Source organism: Amphiprion ocellaris, chromosome 16 (assembly GCF_022539595.1).
Source record: "Amphiprion ocellaris isolate individual 3 ecotype Okinawa chromosome 16, ASM2253959v1, whole genome shotgun sequence".
NCBI lineage: Eukaryota > Metazoa > Chordata > Actinopteri > Pomacentridae > Amphiprion > Amphiprion ocellaris.
Window position 1 is genome coordinate 1,882,762 of NC_072781.1, and position 16,542 is coordinate 1,899,303.

Consider the following 16,542-nt stretch of genomic DNA (forward strand, 5'->3'; position numbering starts at 1 on the left):
GTTAAAGCAGAAGCAGCAGGGCCCGTGGTGACTTTGCTGTTTGGTTTTCTGGTTGGTTTTTAACCCAGTTATTCACTAAAAACACACACACAGATATGAATCCATGCACCTCCCACTCCGATCCACAGTCCTCTGTAACAACCCAAACATTATTCCAGCTGATTAGAGGCCAATTCCCATCAAGAGCAGCCTGCGAGGCTCTTCCCCACCCTGATTAACGACAACCACCGTGCACTGCAATGTCTTCAGTATGTGTCTTATTCCATCAGTTCATCTCTCTACTGCTGTCTCCTGGACTCATTTCTCACTCTTTTACTTATTCTCTCTGTACTTTCACTCAGTCTTCTGTCTTCCTCTTTCATTTTTCCTCTTTCTAATAAGGCTTCCTTTAGATTGCGACCACCAACACTTTAAAGAAAACTGAACACTGATCCAAAATACCAAACAGAGTCATCTGGAGTACCATTTTAAATCAATTAGAACAAATCTAACAAGTAAAAGAAGCTATTAATAGCCTGATGAATGGCAATTATAATCAATTATCTCAATTATAATCAGTCGTGCCACCCTAAAAAAAATGCTATTCTCTAGAAAAAAGTCAACGGTTTTGTCCAGAAATCAATCAGATCCAGTGGAAACTAACAGACAGACCCATTTCCTGCAATTAATGTGATGTAGCATTTGTGTTTTGAGGATTTCTTTAACTCTACAGAGACGAAATAACAGTTCAGCTTGTCTGTATTTCACTAAACCAATCACAGTCGTGTTGGATGTTGCTAAGCCAAGGATGCAGGGATGGTGCCCCACTAGAATAGCTATGGGGAACGGTTGTGGTGCGGGCAGATTAGCACTGTTGTTAACATATGGAATTTACCAAACCAACCAAATAGGGCTGCTTTATTGCATCAAAATCTATCCAAACTGTCATTGTCAGTGAGTAGGTTGTTGCTTGGAGGTCATCGTTGTTGTTGAGATAAACAGACAGTGGAAGGTCCGTAAATTTTGTTGTATGTAAGCTGGTGAATGTTTGAATTTCCCTCGAGATTAATAAAGTATCTATCTATCCATCTATCTATCCATCTATCTACAGTCTATCTATCTATCTATCTATCTATCTATCTATCAATCTATCTATCCATCTATCTACAGTCTATCTATCCATCTATCTATCCATCTATCTACAGTCTATCTATCTATCTATCTATCTATCTATCTATCTATCTATCTATCTATCCATCCATCTATCTAGTCTATCTATCCATCTATCTATCCATCTATCTACAGTCTATCTATCTATCTATCTATCTATCTATCTATCTATCTATCTATCTATCTATCTATCTATCTATCAATCTATCTATCCATCTATCTACAGTCTATCTATCCATCTATCTATCCATCTATCTACAGTCTATCTATCTATCTATCTATCTATCTATCTATCTATCTATCTATCTATCTATCTATCTATCTACAGTCTATCTATCCATCTATCTATCCATCTATCTACAATCTATCTATCTATCTATCTATCTATAGTCTATATATCCATCTATCTATCTACCATATTTGTCACTACAAGTGTCATTTTGTCGACCAAAGCAAAGAAATAAAGTCGACTCCTCCATCTGAAAGACAGACTCAGAGTCACGGCATCTTTCATTCCAGATGTTCCATGCGTTGGACTGCGAGGGAACAATTAAAATTTTTATTTTACAAGACTTTCAGATGATTATTAGAAGATGCATAAAAACAAACAAACCATGGAGAGAAAATCTGCAGCTTTACAACGTTTCTTTAAACACAAACACAGAGGAGAGCTGTGGCCACATGTCTCCACACTCCGACTGCAGCTGTGCCCAGATGTTGCACATTGACAAGACTAAAGCCAGCCGTGTGTGTGTGTGTGTGTGTGTGTGTGTGTGTGCAGGACTGCTAGCTATTTCCTGAGCTGTCTGTTGTTATGGCGAGTGCAGCTGCTTTCCTCCCATATAATAGAAACGACTGACATTTAAATGCCGACTCCTGTGTGGCAGAAAGACTAATGCCTCCACCGTGCACACCAACGTGCGCTCGTTCTGCTATAATAAGGGATTTCGTGTGTGTCTGAGCTACAGTTACATCTGTCCGATAGGATCCTCTACATGTTTCTGCCTCCATCCTCTCATTACCTAATTTATATTATCTTAAGAGTGAAGCTGGAAGCAACGCATTTAATTCAACCTTCAATCTGCTGACAAAAACAGAACGCTTTTCCAAATGATGCCGAAGTCTTAAAAGTTTTCTGATTGATTTTCCGTCTCGCAGGCATCCAATGGGTTCCATTAAAACAAATTCTTCGTGAATGTGAAATGACTCGGACTGCAAAGGTTGTTTTTTTTCTGAAAGTGTGAACCAACCTGAGATGCAGCGCATACTAATACACTGTTTAGAGGTGAAACTGGCAACAGAACTCCAGAAATTCTGCAGATATTTGAGTTTCTGGAGCAAATTCTTCCTGTTGGAGCAGATTCTTTATATCAGAGGAGAAGAATCACGTCTGTCTGTGGTCTGAAAGATGATATTTCAGTTTAAGTGTCAGTCGTAAACTCATTTTAGATGCTACAGAGCTGTCTTCAAACTTTATGTGCGCTAATTTGAAAGCTAATGCTCCATCACTGCAGTGCAATGCCAGAATCTACGGCTGAGAGAAAAGCAAAAGCCGTTGCGGAATGATCTAGTATTTTACTTTATGATCAAAACAATAACGTACACAAACAACCCAAGTGAGACAAAAAAACATAAAACGATACTCAAAACAAAATAAAGTAAAACATAAAATGACTAAAATAAGACAAAAAACACAAAAAGGAAACACAAAATGGCAAAAACGAGAAACAAAACAACAAATACATGAGACAAATGACAAATGTCAGACAAAATACAACAAAAATGACAAAATATTACAAAAATGAGATGCAAAATGACAAAAATTAGAAACAAAATGACAAAAACATGAGACAAACGACACCAAAGAAAAAAATAGACAAAAAATTTAACATAAAGTTATAAAGTGACAAAAAATTACACAAATGACACAAACGAGACAAAAAATTTAAAAAAGGAGAAAAAACGACAAAAAGTAGACAACACAAGCAAGGAAAAAAAACACACATAAAACAACAAATAAAACAAAACACAAAATGACAAAAATAAGACAAAAACACAAAAGCGAGACAAAAAGGAAACACAAAACGACAAAAATGAAAAAAATGACAAAAACATGAGACGAACGACAAGTCAGACAAAAACAAGACAAAAACACAACAAAAAACACAAAATATTACAAAAATGAGACACAAAACAGCAAAAGAACAATCTAGTATTTTACTTTCTGATCAAAACAACATGTCATGGTCTAGAAATTATTATAAATTTATAGTTTTACTAATTTACAATCTGCAGATAAAGTTTTAATACGAGGCACTTTTGGCTGAAATAACTTTATTAATATCGGGGCTTGGAGCGTGACGGCGTCCTCTGAGGTGCGGAGGAAAGGAGGTTGCATTTGTGTGTCGGCGCTGAACTGATCAGAGTTAAAGTCGCAGGAAAAGGCAGTCGGAGCGCAGATGTGTCTTTTCTGTGTGTGTGTTTTGTGTATGCGAGAGAGGGGCTGGTTTGATCTCGTGTTGGAGTGTGTAAAAAGATTTTCCATCCATTAGTGTGGCCACGCTCCCAGACACACACACACACACACACACAAGAACACACAACCTCGAAGGAAAGTCGCACCAAGTTCCAGCAACTTATAACTCAGCTTAGTAAATATAGAATCGAGTAATCCTCTGTGTGATTTATCAAGGTTTGGATGTGTGTTTTGTGGAAGGTACTCACCTACTCGTCGCACAGCTGGGAACCGAGCAGTTTTAGGATAGGAATTGGCGGCTGTGTTTCTGCTGCCATATTTTAAATCAGTTTCACATGTTTCCATAAAAATGCAAAAAATTAGACCCAAACAACAAACTAACTTCTACCAGTCTGTCCTCCTCCAACCAGAAGAAAACCATTTCTGCTGCTTCAGTTCTTGCATCATGAGCTCAGTTAATGGATTTCAGAGCAGCAGAAATGCTTTTATTTACACTAAAAGATGCAAAAGAGTGTGAATGTCGTTTGGTTTTTCAGATTTGCTCATAGTTTTCTGATTAAATTCAGTTTTTTTCATCACAACGTTTTCAGAAAATTAAACTAAAACTGCAACCACTGCTGTTTCTGCATCGACGACGGTCCACGCGTTTAAATTCCAATTTCATAAAAGCCCATGCAGCACTAGATTTGAAACCACCGGGACTGTCTGCGTTTTTGGCAATATATCAAATTTTATATGGAAAATAAATTGTATCTGTGTCTCCAAGACTTTCTGAGTTATTTAATATAAAGTAGTCAACAGGTTTACTGCAGTATCTTTAGAAATAACTTTACATTTCAATCTCACTCAATTGTATACTTAATGTTTAGAAGACTCTTTCTCTAAAAATGTTGATTTTAGGCCTGAAAACAGCAAAAATGTCAACTATGATACAAAAAGTCCTGCGGTTATAATCACTTTCCTGGATCCATTACTAATTTTTACTTCATTTCTTTCATTTAAACCTGTTAATAACTGCATTAGAACTCAGGTTTACTCCAGGAAACCCAGACTGAACTGATCTTGTTTTATGACGGAGGCCTAAAATCAAACTCACACACACCTTGTTTCTTAGAAAGAGTTTTCCTACTTAAGCTGAAACATTGCTGTCATTTTTTCAACTTAAACCAAACGGACACCTCAGCGCCTGAATAAACTCCTCTGCTCTGTGTGAACTCAGATCGGGACTCGAGCTCCATGGCCTCAAACTGTATAAAATTAGAGCTTATTTTATTGTTGGAGTCATTATAAATCTTTCTGGAAACAAATGCCAGCAAAAAAATTCCTCCGATGTAAGCAAATGTAATCACGGTTTCCCTGGAGGCGACTAATCTCCACAGTAAATGTTTAATCATGGCTGTGTGATGTGACTGTGAGCAGCCTGCAACCTTGTTGCGGAAAAGAGCGCTACGTAATGGAATATGAGGGGGTCTCGTGTCTGGCATACTACTGTAGCTGTGTTTCATCTCCGGCTCAAACACACAGTAGTGGAGTCTGCTGGCTGTGGTCTGGACAGCATCAAAGGCTGCGGTCAGCGCTGCAGCGTCTGGGTTATACACAATTTACACTTCTCTTCAAACACACACAAACACACACCGACACCAAGTGGAGACTGCGGCCGTGTAACGCAGCACAAGTGTGTTTTACAACCTCGCAGTGGCAAGGAGAAAGTCAATCTTGTTTATGTGGACCGAAAAACACAAATTTACCTCAAAGGGTTTTGAGAGCTGAACAGAAAATGACGTCCTGAAGGCTTCAGAGGAGGGAAAATCCACAAAAACTAAGAGGACCAACAACAAACAGAGCCGGAAAGGACAGATATGCTGATCTTTCAGACGTAGAATACAGGAGGCCCTCGGTTTACAGCGTCCTCGACTTACAGCGTTTGATCGTTACGTTGGAACTGGTTCAGTGGAACTAGTTTGCGAGTGGAGCGGATGAATACGTCATCACATGGTGCTATAAGACAGCTTTGTTTACGTGTGCCACTACATTGGATTATGCTACTGTATCAGGTGTGTACACAATTCCACCCGAAATCCTCCCTTTTTGTTTACATTGTTGTCTAATTTCTTTTGGTTATGACATCATCATTATTGTGTATTTATTCTTTTTTTGAAGGAGCTTTATTTTGCTTTGCGTGATGGTTACTCTCGCGAAAATGACTCAAAACTTGTCCAAAACGATTTGAAAATTGTCTGAAATGACTAAAAACTTGTTGAGAATGACTTGAAAATGCTCTATAATGACAGAAAATTAGTTCAGAATGACATGAAATTTGTCCTGAATGACTCGAAAATTGTCTTGGTCAATCTATAATTGAGGGACTTTTGAAGTCCATGGGATATGTATTTATTTTTGCTTTGGTTGCTCTCGCGATGTTTCTGTGATCTTTATTTTCATCAGGTACATGAGCTCCCCCTCTTTTGTTGTCTTCCGTGTGTAACCCACATCTGAGTATGTACACATCGCTACCTAGGTTTGTAGAAGCTAGGAGTAACAGCAACAACCACTGGACACAGGTATATGTTGTTATTGTGAACTTTTGGTTTTAGAAAACTAAACAGTGCACAACATAATTACAGTAAGATACCTATGGGCCCAATAAACTGAGGAAAAAAACATAAAATGTCCATTAGAAGTTATTCCGGTGGAACTGGTTCGTTGTGGATCCAATCAGAGTTCAGGTCAGTAAGTCAGGAGAGTAGTCAAAGTCAAGGAAGAGTATCTAAGTAGGCTCTTGTTGGTGTCGGTCAGTAGGACTGACACAATCCTACCACAGAATCCACTGGATGGTGTGGTGGAGGCTCAAAGTTCCACTGGGAGGTTCACCATCAACTGGATCACTGGTCAGCCTCGTTGGACACCAGGACTGGAGCTTCACATTTTCCAGGCATCAAATAAGACCTGACCTGGATTTACAAAACAGCTCTATAGTCCAGGTTCTAATGCAATATCATCCAATGAGATTCAGTCAAAGTGTTGTACAACATTAAAATTCATCTTTTCTGATAGGAAAAACAAAATACTATAGTTTACAAGTCGATAACCAGTTATTTTCATAATAAATGCTTCAGTGTCAGAACATAACATTTTAACCAAATGTAATCACAATAAAGTGCAACTGTATGATCACATTTTACCAATGAATTCACTTATTTATAAAGGACACATTACCCTTTAAGGTAAAATGTATAACTTGTATTCTTCCAGGTGTATTGTCTCTCTATTTAACCCTTTGGAGCATAGGATTTGAAATTTTTAATGAGATAAATGAATTACATTGTTTTAATTAACAAATTTAACATAAATTACAGCTTTGCTGCTTTTATCCATCCTAATTGACTTAAATGACATTTTCCCTTTCAGCTGAGTCTGGTTTTAACCTTCAGTCACATACAAGGAAGCTGACTTAGCACTTCACAGTAAAAGTCTCACAATGTGCTTATTTTAGCGATACAGGATGGATTAATATGAATTTTCAAGTCAAACTATCAAATAAATGCTTTTTAGTGTTGCATTCTTTAAAAACAACATAAAATGTGCAACACACGGTAGCATGTAGCTAGCATGGTCTCCTCGTGCTATTTCCCCATACACACTCATTAGGAAACCAGCAGGAGCTAGCTGACCTAGAAGGCGGTTTCATTAGCAGAAAACAGGACGATTAAAAGTGTTTCTTCAACGGTTCTCCAGCCTCTAAAATGGATTTCAATCAGTTTATATCATCCACTAAGTCATTTCTTGGTTTTCGTGCAAGACGAACAGATTTTCATACCTCTTTCTCTCGTTTTCAACTCTCACGGCAGAAATATTAGCGATGTTAAGCTACATTGAATGTTTTAGCACACTACTTCCTGTCTCATCCAAAATAAAGTTCCGGTTTTCAAAATAAAGCCCACAATACTCATAAATGTAAGGTGGAAATAACTAATGATCAGAAATAAAAATGGTTATTTAACCCTTGTTTAGGCAGGTTACACGTGTATTAATCGTTTTCATATGTTGGTATTGTGTTCTCTGTTTGATTTATTGTTAAACAGTTTGTGAACTGCATGCCACTACATGATTAGGGATGGGTTTTTGTGTGATACACCGGTACAGAGTGAAATATGATTGTATGATCAGCCTGTACATGTTTGTTTTTATTTGTTGTATTTATTCAGACGGTCTGTGACACCTCGCGGTCGCTCTACCTCACATATTTTACTTTTATCAGGAACAAGAACAGAAAATAAATCGGCTGACGTGCAACAAAGTGGTCTGCTATTATCACTCCCCACACACAACGCAGAGGAGGAAGAGTAAAACCAGACCAGCCACACTAAATTCGCTAACTCCATTATGGCTCCCAGCGTAAGTCAGACTAACAGTTTACACATTCTCCAGTATTTTCCTACCGAGTTGTGTTTCAGTGTGATATATATATATATATATATATATATATATATATATATATATATATATATATATATATATATATATATATATATAAAGCCTGTAAATCACGACAAATCAGAGCATGTATTGTTCTAAACTGTGCGTCTAAACATCATTCAATCCTGCTCAATTTAACGAAAATGCAAGTTTTGAGATAAACATGCATTGATGTACGTACACAACATTCAGAAATGTCATTTTAATACAACACTGGAGCTGTAATTGAAAAAGAAGTCATTAAATAACAAAGTGCAGGAAATAGAAGGAATGATGCATTGATTAGCATTGGGACATTGCTGTGACTGCTGGAAAATGTGTCAAACTTATGTAAAAAGTCTTAAAAGAGTTAAGAATTAAATACTGGAGGACTAAGTGAACTTTTTACCAATCCCATCTTTGAATCAAGCATTGATTTCCATCCCAACTAAACACTCACGTCATAAATGCTATGCAAATGTGGGAAATGATTGGACATTCCTTCACCATTTTCATTTTTCAGTCCTTGCATTTTCCAGTGGCCAATAAGCGCTCACGAGAAACCAATCTACATGCAGATGGTGCCATTATTCCGTAGCCATTACACTGTGGAATCCACATGTACTCTATAGTTATAGATTAAAGCAAAAACCTGCCTAATGCGATATGATGGCAAGATAAAACGAGTCATTTAGGTTTTAGTTTGCACATCTAGACGCTTAAACGTCTAACCCCCTGTGCTGTAACATAATAAGTCTACTTTATCTTCATCAGAAAAATGTCTTGTGAAATTAATCTGACATGTTGAAAGCATATTTCAGTGAGCAGGAACCCTGATTTCCCTTGGCGCTTTGGTTTTCCTGACAGAACTTATTTACTCTCAGGAGTTGGACTGTAAATATCAGGTTACACTTTGGGGAGAAGCTGTCCTCAATTAACCTCTTCAGACGGGGTTTTTTTTTAGCCTTGCATACAATAAATGCTTCTATGACAATCTCCAATTGCTGTGCCAGTTTCATGGGTTTTTTTTGACCACGGCGACATATAAGGAGCAGCTTATTGTCACATATATGAATAAAAATAGTTGGGTTCAAGAGGACGGATAGTCTATAGACAGTATCTGACAGGGATTTCTTCACCCTTGTGTCGTCCTGCGGGTTCACTGGAATATGACCTTTATCAGGCTGCTTAGGTTGGAGTTTAACCCTCATGTCGTCCTGCAGGTCAAATTGACCCGTTTTAAAGTTTGAAAATGTGGGGAAAAATATATTTTCACAGTGAAACTTCTGATGTCCACATTTTAAACATTTTTGGGAAATCTTTGAACATTTTTTGGTGGGAAAAAAAAGAAATGCTAAAAAAAATGTTTAAGAAGATTCACAAAAAATCAACCAAAATTCAGCAAATTTCGCTGGATTTTGGTTGATTTTTTGTGAATCTTCTTAAGGAAAATAAGAGAAGTTTTACTGATATATATGTAATCACTTTAGATATTTTTATGATTTTTTTGGAAGAATTTTTTTTGAAAATATTTACAAGAATTTTCTTGACAAATTTGGGGGATTTTAAATTTTTAAATTTTTTTTTAACTTTTAAGGGGAACTTTTAAGGAATTATTGGAATTTTATTCCTGAAGGTTTTGCAAATTTTTTGAAATTTGAGGAATTTTTTTGCTGAATTTTTGGATTTTTTTTCAGACAAGGAAACAATATTTTTTGGTGCCCATAAAGAAAGACAACAGGAGGGTTAATCATTTCTGCAAGTCAGAAAGGAGAAAAAGGTGCTGAGAGACTGGGAGATTGCGGATGAAAATGGGTAAGCGTTCCTGTTTATCTGTCTGCCCATCTCGACTCGTTTGGTTTGAAGGGTCTCTATCGGCTCTCTCAAATGTCAGATCATATTAAAAACACTCCTGGCAGTCGCGTGTTTGGCTTTCTGTGCTCCTGCATGAGTTTCCTGTTGTGAAAATGTCACAAACACCTGCTAGCGGAGGCGTCTCTGGGCCATCTCGCCTCCAAAGCAGCATCTCAGCAGCTGCTCCGGAGGCGTCGGCGGAGAGGATCGCTCTCTTCCTGCTGGATGTCTGGAAGCGTCAGGGCGTGGCGGTGTAAAGGATACGCCTTCCTTTTTTAGCTGCCCTACATTCCCTCTGTCCACACACACACACACACACACACACACACACACACACACACACACACACACACACACACACACACACACACACACACAAACAATGCTGTCTTTATTTGAGTAATGATGGACAATCTCATGTGGACTCCGACCTCTGAACCTTCGTCTCCACGCCGGTGGAGCTTTCAGCATCTGGAACGTATTCCCACTCCACCGCCGTTTATGGTCAAGCCGTCACCAGCAGGATGCATGGACATCTATGGAGACCCCGGCCCTCTGCCTTTAAGAGCCCCCGAAAGAGAGGCCCGGCCGGGTGAGAAGGAGGCCAAGCGGTGCCCCCCCAGATGCACCCATTAACGGGCTTCTAGCCGGGGTCACGGCCCTATTTACCGGCCCTAATGGCCCTACAGCCTGGAGGGGACCTGAGAGGACAACATGAGTGAGCTTTGAGTCGCCACAATGCAGATGTTCAGGGTCTAATGCAGGGATGTCCAACATGAGGCCCGTGGACCAAAAGCGGTCCTCCAGAGGGTCCAATCCGGTCCTCAAAGTGTAGAAATTCCAGAGAAGACATTAACTGCAGATTGTAAATTAGTAAAACGCTAAATTTAAAATCATTTCTAGACCATGACAAGTTGTTTAGATCATCAAGCAAAATACTAGATTGTTCTTTCGTCGTTTTGTGTCTCATTTTTGTAATATTTTGTCTTGTTTTGGTTGTTTTCTGTCTGACTTTTTCCTTTTGTCTCATGTTTTTGTCATTTTGTGTTTCCTCTTTGTCTCGCTTGTGTTTTTTGTCTTATTTTTGTCATTTTGTGTTTCGCTTTATTTGTTGTTTTGCTTATTGTTTGTGTTTTTTGTCTCGCTTGTGTTGGGTTAGGGTTAGTCTACTTTTTTGGTGTTTTGTTCCTCGCTTTTGTCATTTTGTGTCTTATTTTTATCATTTGTCCATTTTTTTGTGGCTTTGTAACTTTTTTCTATTATTTTTTGTCTCTTTTTGTCTTGTTTTGTCTCATTTGACTTTTTTGTCATTTTGTTTCTCTATTTGGTCATTTTGTGTCTCATTTTTGTAATATATTGCCTTGTTTTTGTTGTTTTTTGTCCTTTTTGTCTGACTTGTCATTTTGATCATAAAGTAAAATCCTCTATGGTTCAGTTCCAGATGACTAAATGTTGTGTTCCTTAGTCGACACTCTGTGATCTGGAAGTTGTAATGTGGAAATGATAAACTGAGGCTGAATGTTGCTGAAATTGAATTTATTTTTCTTCAGAAATTTCAGGTTGTTCTTGATGTTTTGTAAAAAGATAATTCCTTAAATGTGAACATTTTCAGAATATACTTTTTTTGCACTAAAACAAAGGCAACATTTGGAGATATTTATAGGTTATTATGCTGTGATTTTACTGGTCATTGGAGATCAAACTGAACTGAATGTGGAACCTGAACTAAGATGGGTTTGACACTTCTGATCTACTGCTTGGTAAAGGTAGCGAGATGCTAAACCACATCTACTTATCTTCATGTGTGTTTTCTTTCTAGATTCATACTGGCGGCGTCGCCACAGAGCAAACTACATAAACACTGCAAGTAAATGGATATAAAGTGAGACTACATGCGCCCGGAAAAGCCACAAAGCTTGTTTGTAGTCATGTCAGAATACTTGTTAGAACCCAGCGAAGCACTTTTAAGGCACTTGTAAAGCAGTGTAAACATCATAAGCCGTTCGTAATTGTTGCCATGGGAAACTTTTTAAAAAAGACAGCTGGGTGAGGGGGCTGCAGAGTCAACACACAGCCTCTAAATCAGAGCGTTCAGTCAAACAGCCAGCCTAAACTCTGGGTAACGGAGCTCAGATTTATTCTGTTCCGTCTGTCTGTGTGTTCTGTGTGTTTTACCTCGGGCTGGGGGATTTTGGAGGTGCAGGAATTTTCCACTCTGGGTTCAGTGAAGTTTTACATTCAGTGCAGCAAGCAGCCACAACATTAAAACCACCTGCAGGTGAACCGTGGTGCAAATAAAACAGGTCTGACTGGAAGTCTGGAGGTCGGACAGCACCAAGAGCTTCTCTTTTTCAGTCTCTGTCCTGTTAGAGGAGGCTATTGCCATGGCGGATGTGCATTTTGGTGTTTGGTTCACATCAAAGTAACGTCTGTACGGATTCCATGAGAGCAGATTTCCCAGCAGAATATTTCATTCTAATGAGATTATCCATTTCATTGTTGTGGTTGACTGGTGTGTGATGTAGGATCTAAAGTCAGTCATACTTCCACTACTTTTAACAGTGTTATATTATTTTTTTAAAAAGTCCTGTAAGAAAAAATAAAAAAGATCCCAGGGAAATGTTGGTAAAAATGGTGGAATATTACAACATAAAAAAATTACACAAAAAGTGTAACAAAGAAAAAAAAACGTGAAAAAAGGGCAAATATCTATAAAAAAAATTTATGATATAAACACTATAAAAAGTTTATTTTACTGTCAAATATTGTGAAATTACATTTTTTTAAAATACAAATTTTTGATGTGGTCCATTTGTTTTACAGTTAACATGCAAATTAAAACTTTATTTTCTGTGATTTTATTTGCTATTTTTGTTAATTTGACAAAGAGGTCAAATGTGTAAAATAACAGTAAAACTTCCAAACAAAACAAACAAAACCGTGAGAAAAAAGCAGCTAAAATAATGCCAAATGGATGTAAAATTATATTTTTTTCTGATGCAAATACTGCAAAAAGAGTGTAAAAAAAAAAATTAACATTTTTTTAAAATACAGATTTTTGATGTGGAGTTGGCCTATTTATTTTACGGTTAACGTGTAAATTAAAACTTTGTTTTCAGTGATTTTTTTTGTTATTTTTGGTAATTTGACAAAATATGTAAAATCTGTAAAACAACAGTAAAATTTGAAATTAAATGTAATTTTAAAATTGTAAGAAAAAAACGGCTAAAATAAGGCCAATCATCTGTAAAATGATATTTTTTTCTGATTTAAATACTGCAAAAAGAGTGGAATTCAAACACTGTGAAAAAAAAATTAACATTTTTTTTTTAAAAATTAAGATTTCTGATGTGTTTTTTCCTGTCAATGTAAATTTTTACTTTTTTTCCTGTGATTTTACTCACTATTATTAAACAGAACAGGGAAAATCTGCAAAATAACAGGAAATTGTTTTAAAAAAATACAATTATCACGTTATTTTTTTAACAGTGTACTATTTACACATTACATTAGTTCATTCTGCCTTTTAACTGACAGTTACAGCTACTGAGATTACCGGTTAATGAAATTTTACACCAGCTGAATCATAGACATTTAGAAACTGGCTAAAGACAAACTACATAATGATCTTGTTAAACATCAAAAAACTGAAAACAAAGTGCATAAACTCACTAAATAATAAGAAAGTAAAATCGTCCATGTTTCTCAGTCAGACTGGATAGCAGCATTAATCAATAGTAGACTTAACAAGCTGTAAATTATTTAAAAATCCACAAAATTTTTACAGTAATTACATAACATTCATTTGGCAGATGCTCGTGTCCAAAGCTACTTGGAATATCTATATTGATCTTCATGTACTTTTAAATTTATGATAATACAACTGAAATAAACCACTTTTATAGCAGTAACTGTATAAAAACTGAGCCTCATATTCACAGCTCCGCACAGGATGAGCAGTTGAGAGGATAAACGGACGCATGAAGATGTCTTTTAAGAACACAGTTTTGGAAAGTAACTGCAGATAAACACAGTTTGTTTGTGTTTAGAGTCTAAAACTAGCAGCCGCCACCCAGAGCTATCAGGGTGTGACTGTGGCTTCTTTCCTAAACGCAGACAAATGGAGCTCTCAGATTCAACAGCGCTGCTCTTAAATGACTGCAGGTCTGCTTCCAAACAACCTGCATCTGAGGGGTGAAAGCATGGAGGTCTGAGGTCTGGTCTGGATTCTATTTCCACTCTTTTACTGGCTCTATTTCAGGCTGTGGGCTCCACTGAACTTGAGATAACCCTGCTGGTAAGAGACTCTAAATGGAGAGCTTTGTCTTGTCAACAAGGCTGTTTGTTTGGACCATTTGTGCAGATTGGGCTCATTAAACTTTAGCACTGGCAGTGAGGAGGAGGAACTGAGGAGGAGGATCTACAGACGGAGCTGCAGTCCATTATTTACTCAGAACTGAAGAGACTGAAGTATCTTCTAGCACTCCGTCCCAAGAGGGCTGATCAGTGGGTCAGCGAGGAGCTTTAAGTCAGAGTTTTAGTGTAACGAAGGTGGCTTTCTTTAACCTGCTAGATCACCATGGTAACTGATGCTGGAGTTAATCTGGTGCAGAGCAGGTTCTGTTCAGAGCTTCTGATTTAACCCTGTATAAAAACACATTAGTTTTAATTTTTAAAAATTATTATTATTATTTATAATTTGTATTTAAATAAAAATATATTATTTTCAGATTTTATATATATTTTTTGTTCTGTTGTTATTATTTATATCTAAATAAATATGCATTATTTTTGCTATTTTTTTCTATATTTGGGTTTTACTGATTATGTATACATAGGCAATTTTTTTACATTTTGTGATTTTTATATATATATATATATATATATATATATATATATATATATATATATATATATATATATATATATATATATATACAGAATATTTTAATTGTTTTTTTATTATTTATATCTAAATAAATTTGATCATTTTTGCTATTTTTTAAAAGTAAATAGCTATTGAGATATTTACTCTCGAAATACCAAATTTATGGCGGTGCAAGAAGAAAAGTCTCCAGATTGAGTCGGAAGCCATAAATATATTTGCTCTAATAGATTTTAGAATATTTTACTTGAAAAATGACAACCTGGACATGATGGTAGCGCTCAGGAAACAGGAAAGTCTGTCAGATTTGCTTTCAAAGGTCTGAACGAAAGGTTTTTCAGTCTGATCCCTGAGGCCACGCTGGTAACATGGCTGAAGATAGTGTTAAAGACAGGTGGTTAACACCTGATGCATCCACCAGTACTTCCTCTGATATCACCTGTAGATTGAAATGTGTGATCTGTCCCCTGCAGCGTCCTCACATCCAGACGCGACCCGTCAGTGCAGCTGCTGCCACCAAGAAATCCCCATTCAACTCCATTCTTTCCACGCTCTCACGTCCCGTGAGGCTCCGATATTAGATCAGGATTAAATTATGACGACGGCTGCTCAGATTCCGGCTTTTCATACGAGTCAGCGTGAGTCACCGCCCCAATATCCGAGTGTGACTCATCTTATGAGGCTGCAGATATGGTGTGGTTTTTTTCTGAGGCGGATGCTGGTTCTAGTTTTATCTCTCAGATTATCACAACAGTGTGAGCTGAAGGGAATCCCTGGAGAGAGCGAAATGATGGAGATTACTCAGCCACTTTAGCGATGTTGGAAAATGAGAAATGATGTTGTAATTGAGGAGAACTCACAGAGGGGATCTCTTTTAAAAGAAAGGAGTACGTCAATCACCATTAAAATGACAGGTGGAGACAATGCGACGTTCTTCTGAGAAATCCTAAATCCTGGCATTCATCAGCATGTTACCCAAACATTGTTTCAAACCAAGAAAAAACCCCAGGAGAATCACCTAAAAAACAGCTCAGAAACGGCTGAAGAAACTCGACAAAGTGCTCAAACTCAACAGATCCCAAAACTGAATGAGCATCAGAACAATTCCAATCCACAAAGGAGCTACTGTCAACATCCCAAACGCCACAAAACACACCCAAAGGTACCGTTTTGGTTCCCCAGAGCTGCTTTAGTGACACAAAAGGGACCTGCACAAAATTACACTATTAGACTTTAACAATAGAAGTGTGTTATTCAGCAAAGAAATACACAAATTTCCAGGCATATTTACCACATCTTTAAAGCATCCATGTATAAATGTACTTTCACCACTTTGTACATGTCTGCTGTTGTTGAAATAAATCATAGAAGCTAATTAGCAAACCAAGAAGTGTGTAAAGAAACAGCTGTACTTCTGATTTGTAGGATTTAACATGAAGCTACCACAGCATTTTAAATATTATAGTGATTTCTGCCAACTCTCTACATCATCAAAACACCATCTACACCTGCAAGAGTGGATTTAACAGAATAAACTGCAGACTACGTGTGACGAATCTTCCCATGACTTATGTGGTTTCTATAAAAGCATCCAATCTAAGCTTTTTTCCCCCAGTAAGACATGTAAAACAGATGTATTCAGCCAGTGAAAGTCATTCACTACTTCACGCTGAAGGACTAAATACAAGTTCAGGAATATTCTCCTTCAATTTCAACAGTTTTC

The 16,542-nt window shown here is 37.2% G+C and overlaps 1 protein-coding gene across 10 annotated transcripts in view; it reads right to left on the reverse strand.

Moving 5' to 3' along the window:
• The window catches only part of kcnq5a (potassium voltage-gated channel, KQT-like subfamily, member 5a), a 159,033-nt gene that overhangs the window by 77,358 nt on the left and 65,133 nt on the right, over nucleotides 1–16,542 (reverse strand). Inside the window, exon 1 of one of the 10 annotated variants that reach the window (XM_055018526.1) lies at nucleotides 6,442–6,578. The exons of the other annotated variants lie outside the window; for them this stretch is intronic. The gene's annotated coding sequence lies outside the window, so the exon portion shown is untranslated. Of the gene's footprint in view, nucleotides 1–6,441; nucleotides 6,579–16,542 lie in introns of those variants that run through there. 10 annotated transcript variants of the gene reach the window in all.